A 10,113-nucleotide genomic window follows, 5' to 3' on the forward strand; every position below is an offset into this window, starting at 1 on the left:
CAAATCCCCAAAAATCAAAAGCACCATTTGAACACCATCGGCATTGACAAAATCACTGTTAGTCAATTGCAAAAAACAGCTTCACTGAATTCTGCAACAGTACCATTAATACCTTCAAACAACAATATTTGCCTATATCAGGTATTTGGAAAGGACTCAACAAGTGGGTAAGAATGCCAAATTCAATCTAAACATCTGGCTGGTTATGCAACCAATCATAATGCCTACGTTTCTCAAGGTGACAAAATTTTGTGAACACACAAAGAAAGAACCCCCTGGAAACAACGCCCCGTTTTGTGCTCTCCAGAGCAAAACAAAGGAATCTTCAAAAGCCAAGGGAAATTAAGTTAAAAGAAATTCCCCTGTAAACTTCAAAAGGTGTGCACCTATATCATACACATACAGGTAGATGAACAAATATGTCTTCTCCAGCAGGTTGTACTGCTATGCTCATGAATAATTCTAGTTCTACAGAGAAATTATTGAGTCCGTCATCTGCACCTCTATAACTGTCTGGTTTGCTTCTGCAACCCAACAAGACAGACACAGACCTCAGAGGATAATTAGAACTGAAAAAAAAATGCTACCAACCTGCCTTCCATTCAGGACCTGTATACTACAAGAGTCAAAAAGAGGGCTGTGAAAATATTTACAGACCCCTCGCATCCTGGACATAAATTGTTTCAACTCCTACCCTCAAAACGACCCTATAGAGCATTGCACACCAGAACAACTTGACACAAGAACAGTTTTTCCCCGAACGCCATCTCTCTGCTAAACAAATAATTCCCTCAACGCTATCAAATTATTTGCTAAATCTGCACTACTATTAATCTTCTCATCATTCCCATCACCCATCTCCTTCCACTTATGACTGTATGACTATAACTTGTTGCTGGCAATCCTTATGATTTATATTGATATATTGATCATCAATTGTGTTGTAAATGTTGTACCTTGATGAACGTATCTTTTCTTTTATGTACACTGAGAGCATATGCACCAAGACAAATTCCTTGTGTGTCCAATCACACTTGGCCAATAAAATTCAATTCAATTCAATTCAATTCAATTCAATTCAATTCAATTCAATTCTATTCTATTCTATTCTATTCTATTCTATTCTATTCTATTCTATTCTATAATGGTCTTAGAATGATAATGCAGGTGTCATGTCATTGTGCAAATGATCCAAGATCCAAGTGTAAGGACAGGAAAAAATCACGGGTTCACAAGGTGCTAAGTAACAAAAACTCACTTAATAGAAAGCATAAAATGTGATCTGGCAAATATCCAAGGACACAAAGGTATGAAGATACGAGCATTGTGCTATATTTTAGGTTCAGTTCAGAAGTAGTGTGGGAGAAATTTCACTCCTGGAATAAGTCGCAGACAGGTGTTGCTTTCAGATTCTTGTGTATTCTCCATCTTCCGAACTGAGTTCACAGCTTTGCATAATTTTAACAGCTCTCAATATTTGGTGTTGCTGTTATTAAACAACATTGCAAAGGTGTTGTCTGGGCTGAAAATGGATTTATGAACTCAACATTGAAGTGACAACGATGAGCAGTTATGAAATCTTCTATCTGAAAACCATGATACAAAGCTGAATCAAATTCTGGTGGCTATTTAATTCTCTTACCCGCAGTCCCACTTAAATCTTCATTAAGCTGAAACTGAAACCAACAGAATATTCAAGTGACACTTTTTTGTTTAACTTCTTCGGTATCTGGTTCAAATTATCCACATTGCAAGGAAGTGAAGATCTGGCAGAGTTTTAGATAGAAACCCAAGAATTTGGAGGACAAATAAATCAGTATTCTATATACAAGGCTGGGATCTAGCAACAAAATTAGAGCAAATGAAGTTTTCATTTAGACCAGGGGTCTCCAACCTTGGCAACTTTAAAACTTGTGGACTTCAACTCCCAGAATTCCTCAGCCAGTTGTCAAGGTTGGAGACCCTGATTTAGACAGCTTATTGTTTGTTCAGTAGTGACCACTCAATGTGACAAACAGTGATACCAAGACACTAAGCAAGCAAAACAAATAAAATAGGATCATGAACAAATGAGTGGAAGTGAAGATTATCTGGGGTATCTAAAATATATCACCTGACCAAGGCTAAAAAGCAACTCAAATCATTGATAATATGAAAGAGAAGAAAAGTCATTTGCTATCTAGACTAGAACTCACAGTCTCCTGGTGATTGACTTAAAGTCACCCAGATGGCTGGTCATGTCTAAGCCAGGACTAGAACTCACAGACTCCTGGTGATGGGCTCAAAGTTACCCAGATGGCTTTCATGTGAAACGCAGAACTAAAACTCACAGTCTCCTGGTGATTGACTCAAAGTCACTCAGATGGCTGGTCATATCTAAGACAGGACTAGAACTCACAGTCTTATTTATTTATTTATTTTTATTTATTTATTTTGTCAAGTACATATTAGACAATATATATATATATAAGTATAAGCATGAATTGAATACATAAAATGAATACAATTAAAGGGAACATTAGGACAGGGATGGTAAGCATGCTGGTGCTGTTATGCACGCCCCTTACAGACCTCTTAGGAATGGGGTGAGGTCAACAGTAGCCAGTCTTAGGTTAAAATTTTGGGGGTTTGGGGATGAAACCACAGAGTCAAGTAGTGCATTCCAGGCATTGACCACTCTGTTGCTGAAGTCATATTTTCTGCAATCGAGTTTGGAGCGGTTCACTTTAAGTTTGTATCTATTTTGTGCTCGTGTATTGTTGTGGTTGAAGCTGACGTAGTTATTGACAGGTAGGACATTGTGGCAGATGATTTTATGAGCTATGCTTAGGTCATACAGAAGGCAACGTAGTTCTACATTTTCTAAGCCCAAAATTTGAAGTCTGGTGGCATAAGGTATTTTGTTGCGAGTGGAGGAGTGGAGGACTCTTGTTGTGAAATATTTCTGTACACGTTCAATTGTATTAATGTCTGATATGCAGTGCGGGGTTCCAGACAGATGAGCTGTATTCGAGAATTGGTCTAGCAAATGTTTTGTATGCTCTGGTTAGTAGTGTAATATTACCAGAGAAGAAGCTACGCAAGATTAGGTTTACAACCCTTAATGCCTTTTGAGCGATGTTGTTACAGTGGGCTTTGGCACTTAGATCATTTGATATGAGTACTCCAAGATCATTTTCAATCACTTCTAGTGATTGCCCCAAAGCCACCCAAATGACTACAACCAAAAATGAATTAACTTATCTGTAGTCATTATAAAGGAATCAAGGCTGGAGAATTGGCAGTCCAGAGCAGGGCTCCCCAACCTTGGCAACTTTAAGACTTGTGGACTTCAACTCCCAGAATCCCTTAGCCAGCAAAGCAGGCTGAGGAATTTTGGGAGTTGAAGTCCACAAGTCTTAAAGTTGCCAAGGTTGAAGACCCCTGGTCCAGACGGTGTTATAGATTTGGCAAACTTTCTGGTGGGCTGCCTAACAGATTGTTTATGGAATCACAGGGATTCTTTTAGAAAAGTTGTGACTGGAACTCTACTGAATAGGGATGAAATACATTCTCAATACTTTATTTTCGAGGCTCAAATGTCTTTTAATTTGCCATTATACTTGTCCTCAAAAAAAAAAAAAAAAGAAGATTCGTTTCTGTCCCCAAATCTTTTTTTTGCTGCCCTTGATATATTTCACTAATTCATAATAGAAGACTTTTGTTATCTTTTTTTCCTAGGCAGACTGACTTATTTATTGGTTCGCTACACTCTTAATCTGCAACCCTTATCGGCAAACAAAAAGGTACTTAGATATGCAAGTTTTCCTCCGGAACCTATGAAGAAATATTTTGTCTTCTTTGCTCCAAAAAGAAAATTATTTAGAAAACTGAAAAGACCTCTGCTGAACTCCGTTTTTAATTATCCAGTGCAATAGAACACAACGAATAATAAAAATCTGTTTCCTTCTGATAATAAATATAAACCGTGTGCAATTTCATTTCACGGCCTAGAATGAGAGAACTCAGCCAATGCGCCATAGATATTTTCCTTTTATTACATTTCTAATTTACTTCTGCAGGGTTAGGATTTAAAGGATAAGATAGGATAAAATTTGATGGAGATATGATAGTGATGATGATGATGATGTTATCCGACCAGTCTTGTCCGACTCTTGGTGATTCTATGGTCCAGGTCTCTCCACATCTTTCAATCTTGCACTGTTTTTCTATGTTCTGGGCTGGTGTCAGTTTTGTTGGTGGATGTGATAGTATGGGGACACAACAGAGGGAAAAAATTGCTAGGGAAAACTAGAGCCTATTTAATCTAATGGTTAAGGTGCTGGTGTAGGAACCAGGAGACTGTGAGTTCTAATTCCCCCTTAGGCATAAAAAACCTGATGTCAACTCTGAAGCGAACCTGGCTGAAGCCATCTTGTGCCACCTCACAGTGGCCACGAACTCTGAGAGGGGGAAAGGGAGGGGGAAATAGATAGACCAGCTAACAGTCAAAACAAAACTTTTCTTGTGGGAACCAAGGTCATTCCAACAGGTGGCCCTTGAGGGAGGAGAGGAGTGACCAAGTAGCCTGCCAGCTACTATCATTGGACAATGTGACCGGTGACATCTGGGGAGGGAAATATTTGCTCTTTTAATTAAGGAAAAAATCTGTGGGAACTTTTAGAGTTGGTTTTCACTTGCCGTGCCGATATGGTGTATCCAATAAACATGTTATTTGAGGATTTATGTGCCTCAAAGTTCTGATTTTGGTGGATGCGTTACTCAGAACGCTGGTACCTGACTTGCTGACTTTGGGCTGGTCGCTCTCTCTCAGTCCAACCCAACTCACAGAATGGTTGTTGTGGGAAAAATAGGATAGAATAGAATACAATTCTTTTTGGCCAAGTGTGATTAGACACACAAGGAATTTGTTTTGGTGCATACGCTCTCAGTGTACATAAAAGAAAAGATACATTCGTCAAGAATCATAAGGTACAACACTTAATGATAGTCATAAGGTACAAATAAACAATCAAATCGTACTAGAAAACAGTCAATATAAATTGTAAGGATACAAGCAACAAGGTTACAGTCATACAGTCATAAGTGTATGAGGAGGAGATGGGTGAGAGGGAGGAGATGGGTGATAGGAACGATGAGAAGATTAATAGTAGCGCAGATTTAGTAAATAGTTTGACAGTGTTGAGGGAATTATTTGTTTAGCAGAGTGATGGCCTTCGGTCAAAAACTGTTCTTGTGTCTAGATGTTCTGGTGTGCAGTGCTCTATAGCGTCGTTTTGAGGAATTGAAACGGTTTATGTCCAGGATGCGAGGGGTCTGTAAATATTTTCACAGCCCATTTTTTGACTCGTACAGTATACAGGTCCTCCATGGAAGGCAGGTTGGTAGTAAGGTAGTAGGACAAGGAAGAAGTATTTGGGTATGTTTTCTACCTTGCGTTATTTATAAACAATAATAATGATGAGATAAAAATCAGACAAACAAATATTTCTGCTATGGTTAGATGCAAGTGAGAAAAAGCTTGCAGATAGATATGCTGTGGGGTGGGTTGGTTTGAGAGAGAGTGACTCATCCAGCCGGCTTTCATGCCTAAGGCAGAACTAGAACTCACAATCTCCTCATGATTGGCCCAAAATCACTCAAATGACTTTCATGCATAGGAATATCTAAATGGAAGAAACTTCGGAGATTACCTGCCCGTGAATACAAAAAATCAGAGAAGTGGTCTCAGTGGTGGAAGGACCACTTGAAGCTGTGACTCTTAAGGTGAGGGGGGGTCCAACAGACCCCCAGGAACAATATCAGAGCTCTGATGTCCAAAAGAGCACAGTGTTAGGAACAGCTAAGATACTGCACAGAACCTTCAAATTCCCAGGCCTCTGATCGAGAACCTGAGATTGCAAAAGACACATACCTCCTTATAGGATTAGAGATTAGAGATAGTCCTTGACTTACAACCATTTGTTTAGTGATCATCTGAAATTACAACAGCACTGAGAAAGGTGACTTATGAATGTTTTTCACAGTTATATACAGTGGTGGGATTCAACCAGTTCGCACCACTTCGGGAGAACCGGTTGTTAACTTTCTGAACAGATTGGCAAACTGGTTGTTGGAAGAAATCTTTAGGGCAGAGAACCGGTTGTTAAATTACTTGAATCCCACCACTGGTTATATAACCATTGCACATCGTCATGGTCACATGATCAAAATTCAAATGCTTGGCAACTGGCTCATATTTATGACGGTTATAGTATCCCAGGATCATGTGATTATTTTCTGTGAACAAGCAAAGTCAATGGGGAAGCCAGATTCACTTAGCAACGGTGTTACTAACTTCACAATTGCAGTGATTCCCTTAATAACTGTGGCAAGAAAGGTCGTAAAATGGGGCGAAATTCACTTAACAAATTGTCTCGTTTAGCAACATAAATTTTGGGCTCAATTGTGGTCATAAGTTGAAGACTGCCTGTATATATAATTTGCTAAATCCAGCAAGGCAATTCTTAGTGGTTATTTGCTATCCTCAATCTTCTATGTTCTTGGATAATGTTACCACTACTACTATAGCCATTTGGGATGAGTTTGAGTCTGTGACTCTCGAGGACGTGGACAGGTTGTTGGGAAGGTTACATGCAACCACATATTTACTGGACCTGTGTCCTTCCTGGCTGGTGCTGGCTACTCAGGAAGTGACACGAGGCTGGCTCCAGGGAATTATAAATGCTTCATTGTTGGAAGGGGTTTTCCCCGCCGCCTTGAAAGAGGCAGTGGTGAGACCCCTCCTCAAGAAGCCTTCCCTGGGCCCAGTTATTTTGGGTAATTATCGTCCAGTCTCCAACCTTCGCTTTGTGGCGAAGGTTGTAGAGAGTGTGGTTGCATGGCAGCTTCCCCGGTACCTGGATGAAGCTGTCTATCTAGACCCGTTCCAGTCCGGCTTCCGATCCGGTCACAGTACGGAGACAGCTTTGGTCGCGTTGGTGGATGACCTCTGGAGGGCCAGGGACAGGGGTTGTTCCTCTGCCCTGGTCCTATTAGATCTCTCAGCGGCTTTCGATACCATCGACCATGGTATCCTGGAGGGATTGGGAGTGGGAGGCACCGTTTATCGGTGGTTCTCCTCCTATCTCTCCGACCGGTCGCAGATGGTGTTGACAGGGGGGCAGAGGTCGACCGCGAGGCGCCTCACTTGTGGGGTACCTCAGGGGTCGATTCTATCGTCCCTCCTGTTCAACATCTACATGAAGCCGCTGGGTGAGGTCATCAGTGGTTTTGGGGTGAGTTATCATCTGTACGCTGACGATACGCAGCTGTACTTTTCCACCCCGGACCACCCCAACGAAGCTGTCGAAGTGCTGTCCCGGTGCCTGGAAGCCGTACGGGTCTGGATGGGGAGAAACAGACTCAAGCTCAATCCCTCCAAGACGGAGTGGCTGTGGATGCCGGCACCCCGGTTCAGTCAGCTGCAGCTGCAGCCGCAGCTGGCTGTGAAGCGGTTATTGGCTAGCGGAGGGTGCGCAACTTGGGTGTCCTCTTGGATGGGCGGCTGTCGTTTGACGATCATTTGGCGGCCGTCTCCAAGAGGGCCTTCCACCAAGTACGCTTGGTGCGCCAGTTGCGCCCCTTCCTTGACCGGGATGCCTTATGCACGGTCACTCATGCCCTCGTGACTTCCCGCCTGGATTATTGCAATGCTCTCTACATGGGGCTGCCCTTGAAGTGCACCCGGAGGCTGCAGTTAGTCCAGAATGCAGCTGCGCGGGTAATAGTGGGAGCAACTCGTTGCTCCCATGTAACACCACTCCTGCGCAGTCTGCACTGGCTGCCTGTGGTCTTCCGGGTGCGCTTTAAGATTTTGGTTACCACCTTTAAAGCGCTCCATGGCTTAGGACCCGGGTACTTATGGGACCGCCTGCTGTTACCGTTTGCCTCCCACCGACCCGTACGCTCTCACAGAGAGGGCCTTCTCAGGGTGCCGTCCGCCAAACAATGTCAGCTGGCGGCCCCCAGGGGCAGGGCCTTCTCTGTGGGAGCTCCCACGCTCTGGAACGAGCTTCCCCCTGGTTTACGTCAAGTGCCTGATCTTCGGACCTTTTGCCGTGAGCTGAAAACGCACCTATTTATTCAAGCGGGACTGGCCTAAAATTTTATTGGGGTTATTTATATTTTAATATTTTAAATCGTTTTAAATTTGGCCACCTTATAATATGTTTGGTTTTAATTTTTTTTAAATATTTATACTGTTATTTTTTACTTGGCTGTACACCGCCCTGAGTCCTTTGGGAGAAGGGCGGTATAAAAATTGAATAAAATAAATAAAATAAATAAATAAATAAATAAATAAATCAGGGGAGAAATTCAGCCGGTTCAGGCGAACCAGTAGTGGCAGTTGAGGGAGTCTCCACCCACATGTGCTGACATCATAACGTCGCATTTTTGTGATGATATTAAGCCTCTGCACATGCGCGGACGATGACACACACACATTTGTGAACCGGTATGGAAGGTAAGTGAATTTCACCCCTGCATTCCATCAAGTTTATACATACAAATAGCTGATGCAGCTCACACAGCTTTTCCAATGTGCTGGAGGACAGTTTTCTGTCAAAAGAAGCAAATGCAGGAAAGAAAAGAAGCAATTTTAAAAAGGGTAATAGTGTTACTTATTCAAGGGCCTCTGTGGCTCAGGCTGGTAAGACAGTCTGTTATTAACAGCAGTTGCTTGCAATTACTTGCAAGTTCAAACCCCACCAGGCCCAAGGTTGACTCAGCCTTCCATCTTTTATAAGGTAGGTAAAATGAGGACCCAGATTTTTGGGGGCAATAAAAAGTTGACTTTGTATATAAATATACAGATAGGATGAAGACTATTGCTAACATAGTGTAAGCCGCCCTGAGTCTTCGGAGAAGGGCGGGGTATAAATGCAAATTTTTTAAAAAAAGGTGGATGCAAACTCAGGAGCCAGGGACAAGCGTGGTCTAGAAGTCATGAGTATGGCTTCTAAAACTTGCCATTGAAATAGAAATTTTAATGTGACACAGAAGGAAAAAATATGGAATACATGGGGGAATAATTACGCACAAGTCCACGTAAGTGTAAAAAAAAAAGTTTATTCAGTCAAATTCCAGTTCTCCTTAGTCCTACCTATTTCTTTGTCTTCCTCACTCCATTTGCTTTTGGATACAGCCTCTTTCATACTAGGCCCTCTAGAGCTCAGCTTTGTCTAAATCACGAGGGCCAGTTTGATGCTGTGATTGAAGGCACCAAGGTAGAAACCAGGAACAGGACACAAGTTCATATTCATCCCTTAGGCATGAAAGGCAGCTTGTGACTGTGCATCAGTCACTCTCTCACATCCCAACCCACATCACCAAATTGTTGTTGGGAAAATAGGAATTGGGAGCATTAGCCGTGCTACCTGGATTTGAACAAAATAAATGCATAGACCTGTGGGCCTTACTTTTTGGTAAAAGGCAGGTTTGAGCCTTGGTGTTTTTTTTAATTTTTACAAAATAAAGAATAACAGAATTGGAAGGGATTATGGAGGTCTTCTAGTTCAGGGATCTCCAACCTTGGTAACTTTAACTCAACTCCCAGCTTTGCTGGCTGGGGAATTCTGGGAGTTGAAGTCCACCAGGCTTAAAGTCGCCAAGGTTGGAGACCCCTGTTCTGGTCCAACCCTGTGTCCAAGCAGGAGACACCATAACATTCTGAACAAATTGCTGTCCAGTCTTCTTAAAAACCTCCAGTGATGGAGCACCCACAACTTCCTGAGGCGAGCGTTCAACGGGTTAATTGTTCTCTCTTAGAAAAAATTTCTCTTTAGTTCTAAGGCAGGGGTCAGTAACCTGCGGCTCTGGAGCCGCATGTGGCTCATCCTTCTGCTGTGGCTCCCTGTCGCCGGTCAGCTCCACAATTGATAGGGCTTTCAGTTAGGATAGGTAGAGGAAAAAGGATGCTGCATTAGGAGGAGCCACTATGGTGGTGGGGAATCAGACTTCTGGTTGGCTCCAGAACTGAACAGGGCGCTTCCAGTTAGGGCTTTTGTGGCTCTTTGAGTGTTTAAGATTGCGGACCAGTGGTGGGATTCAGCCAGTTCGCACCACTTCGGG

The sequence above is a fragment of the Ahaetulla prasina genome, chromosome 3 (genome assembly GCF_028640845.1).
Source record: "Ahaetulla prasina isolate Xishuangbanna chromosome 3, ASM2864084v1, whole genome shotgun sequence".
In the NCBI taxonomy this organism is placed as follows: domain Eukaryota; kingdom Metazoa; phylum Chordata; class Lepidosauria; order Squamata; family Colubridae; genus Ahaetulla; species Ahaetulla prasina.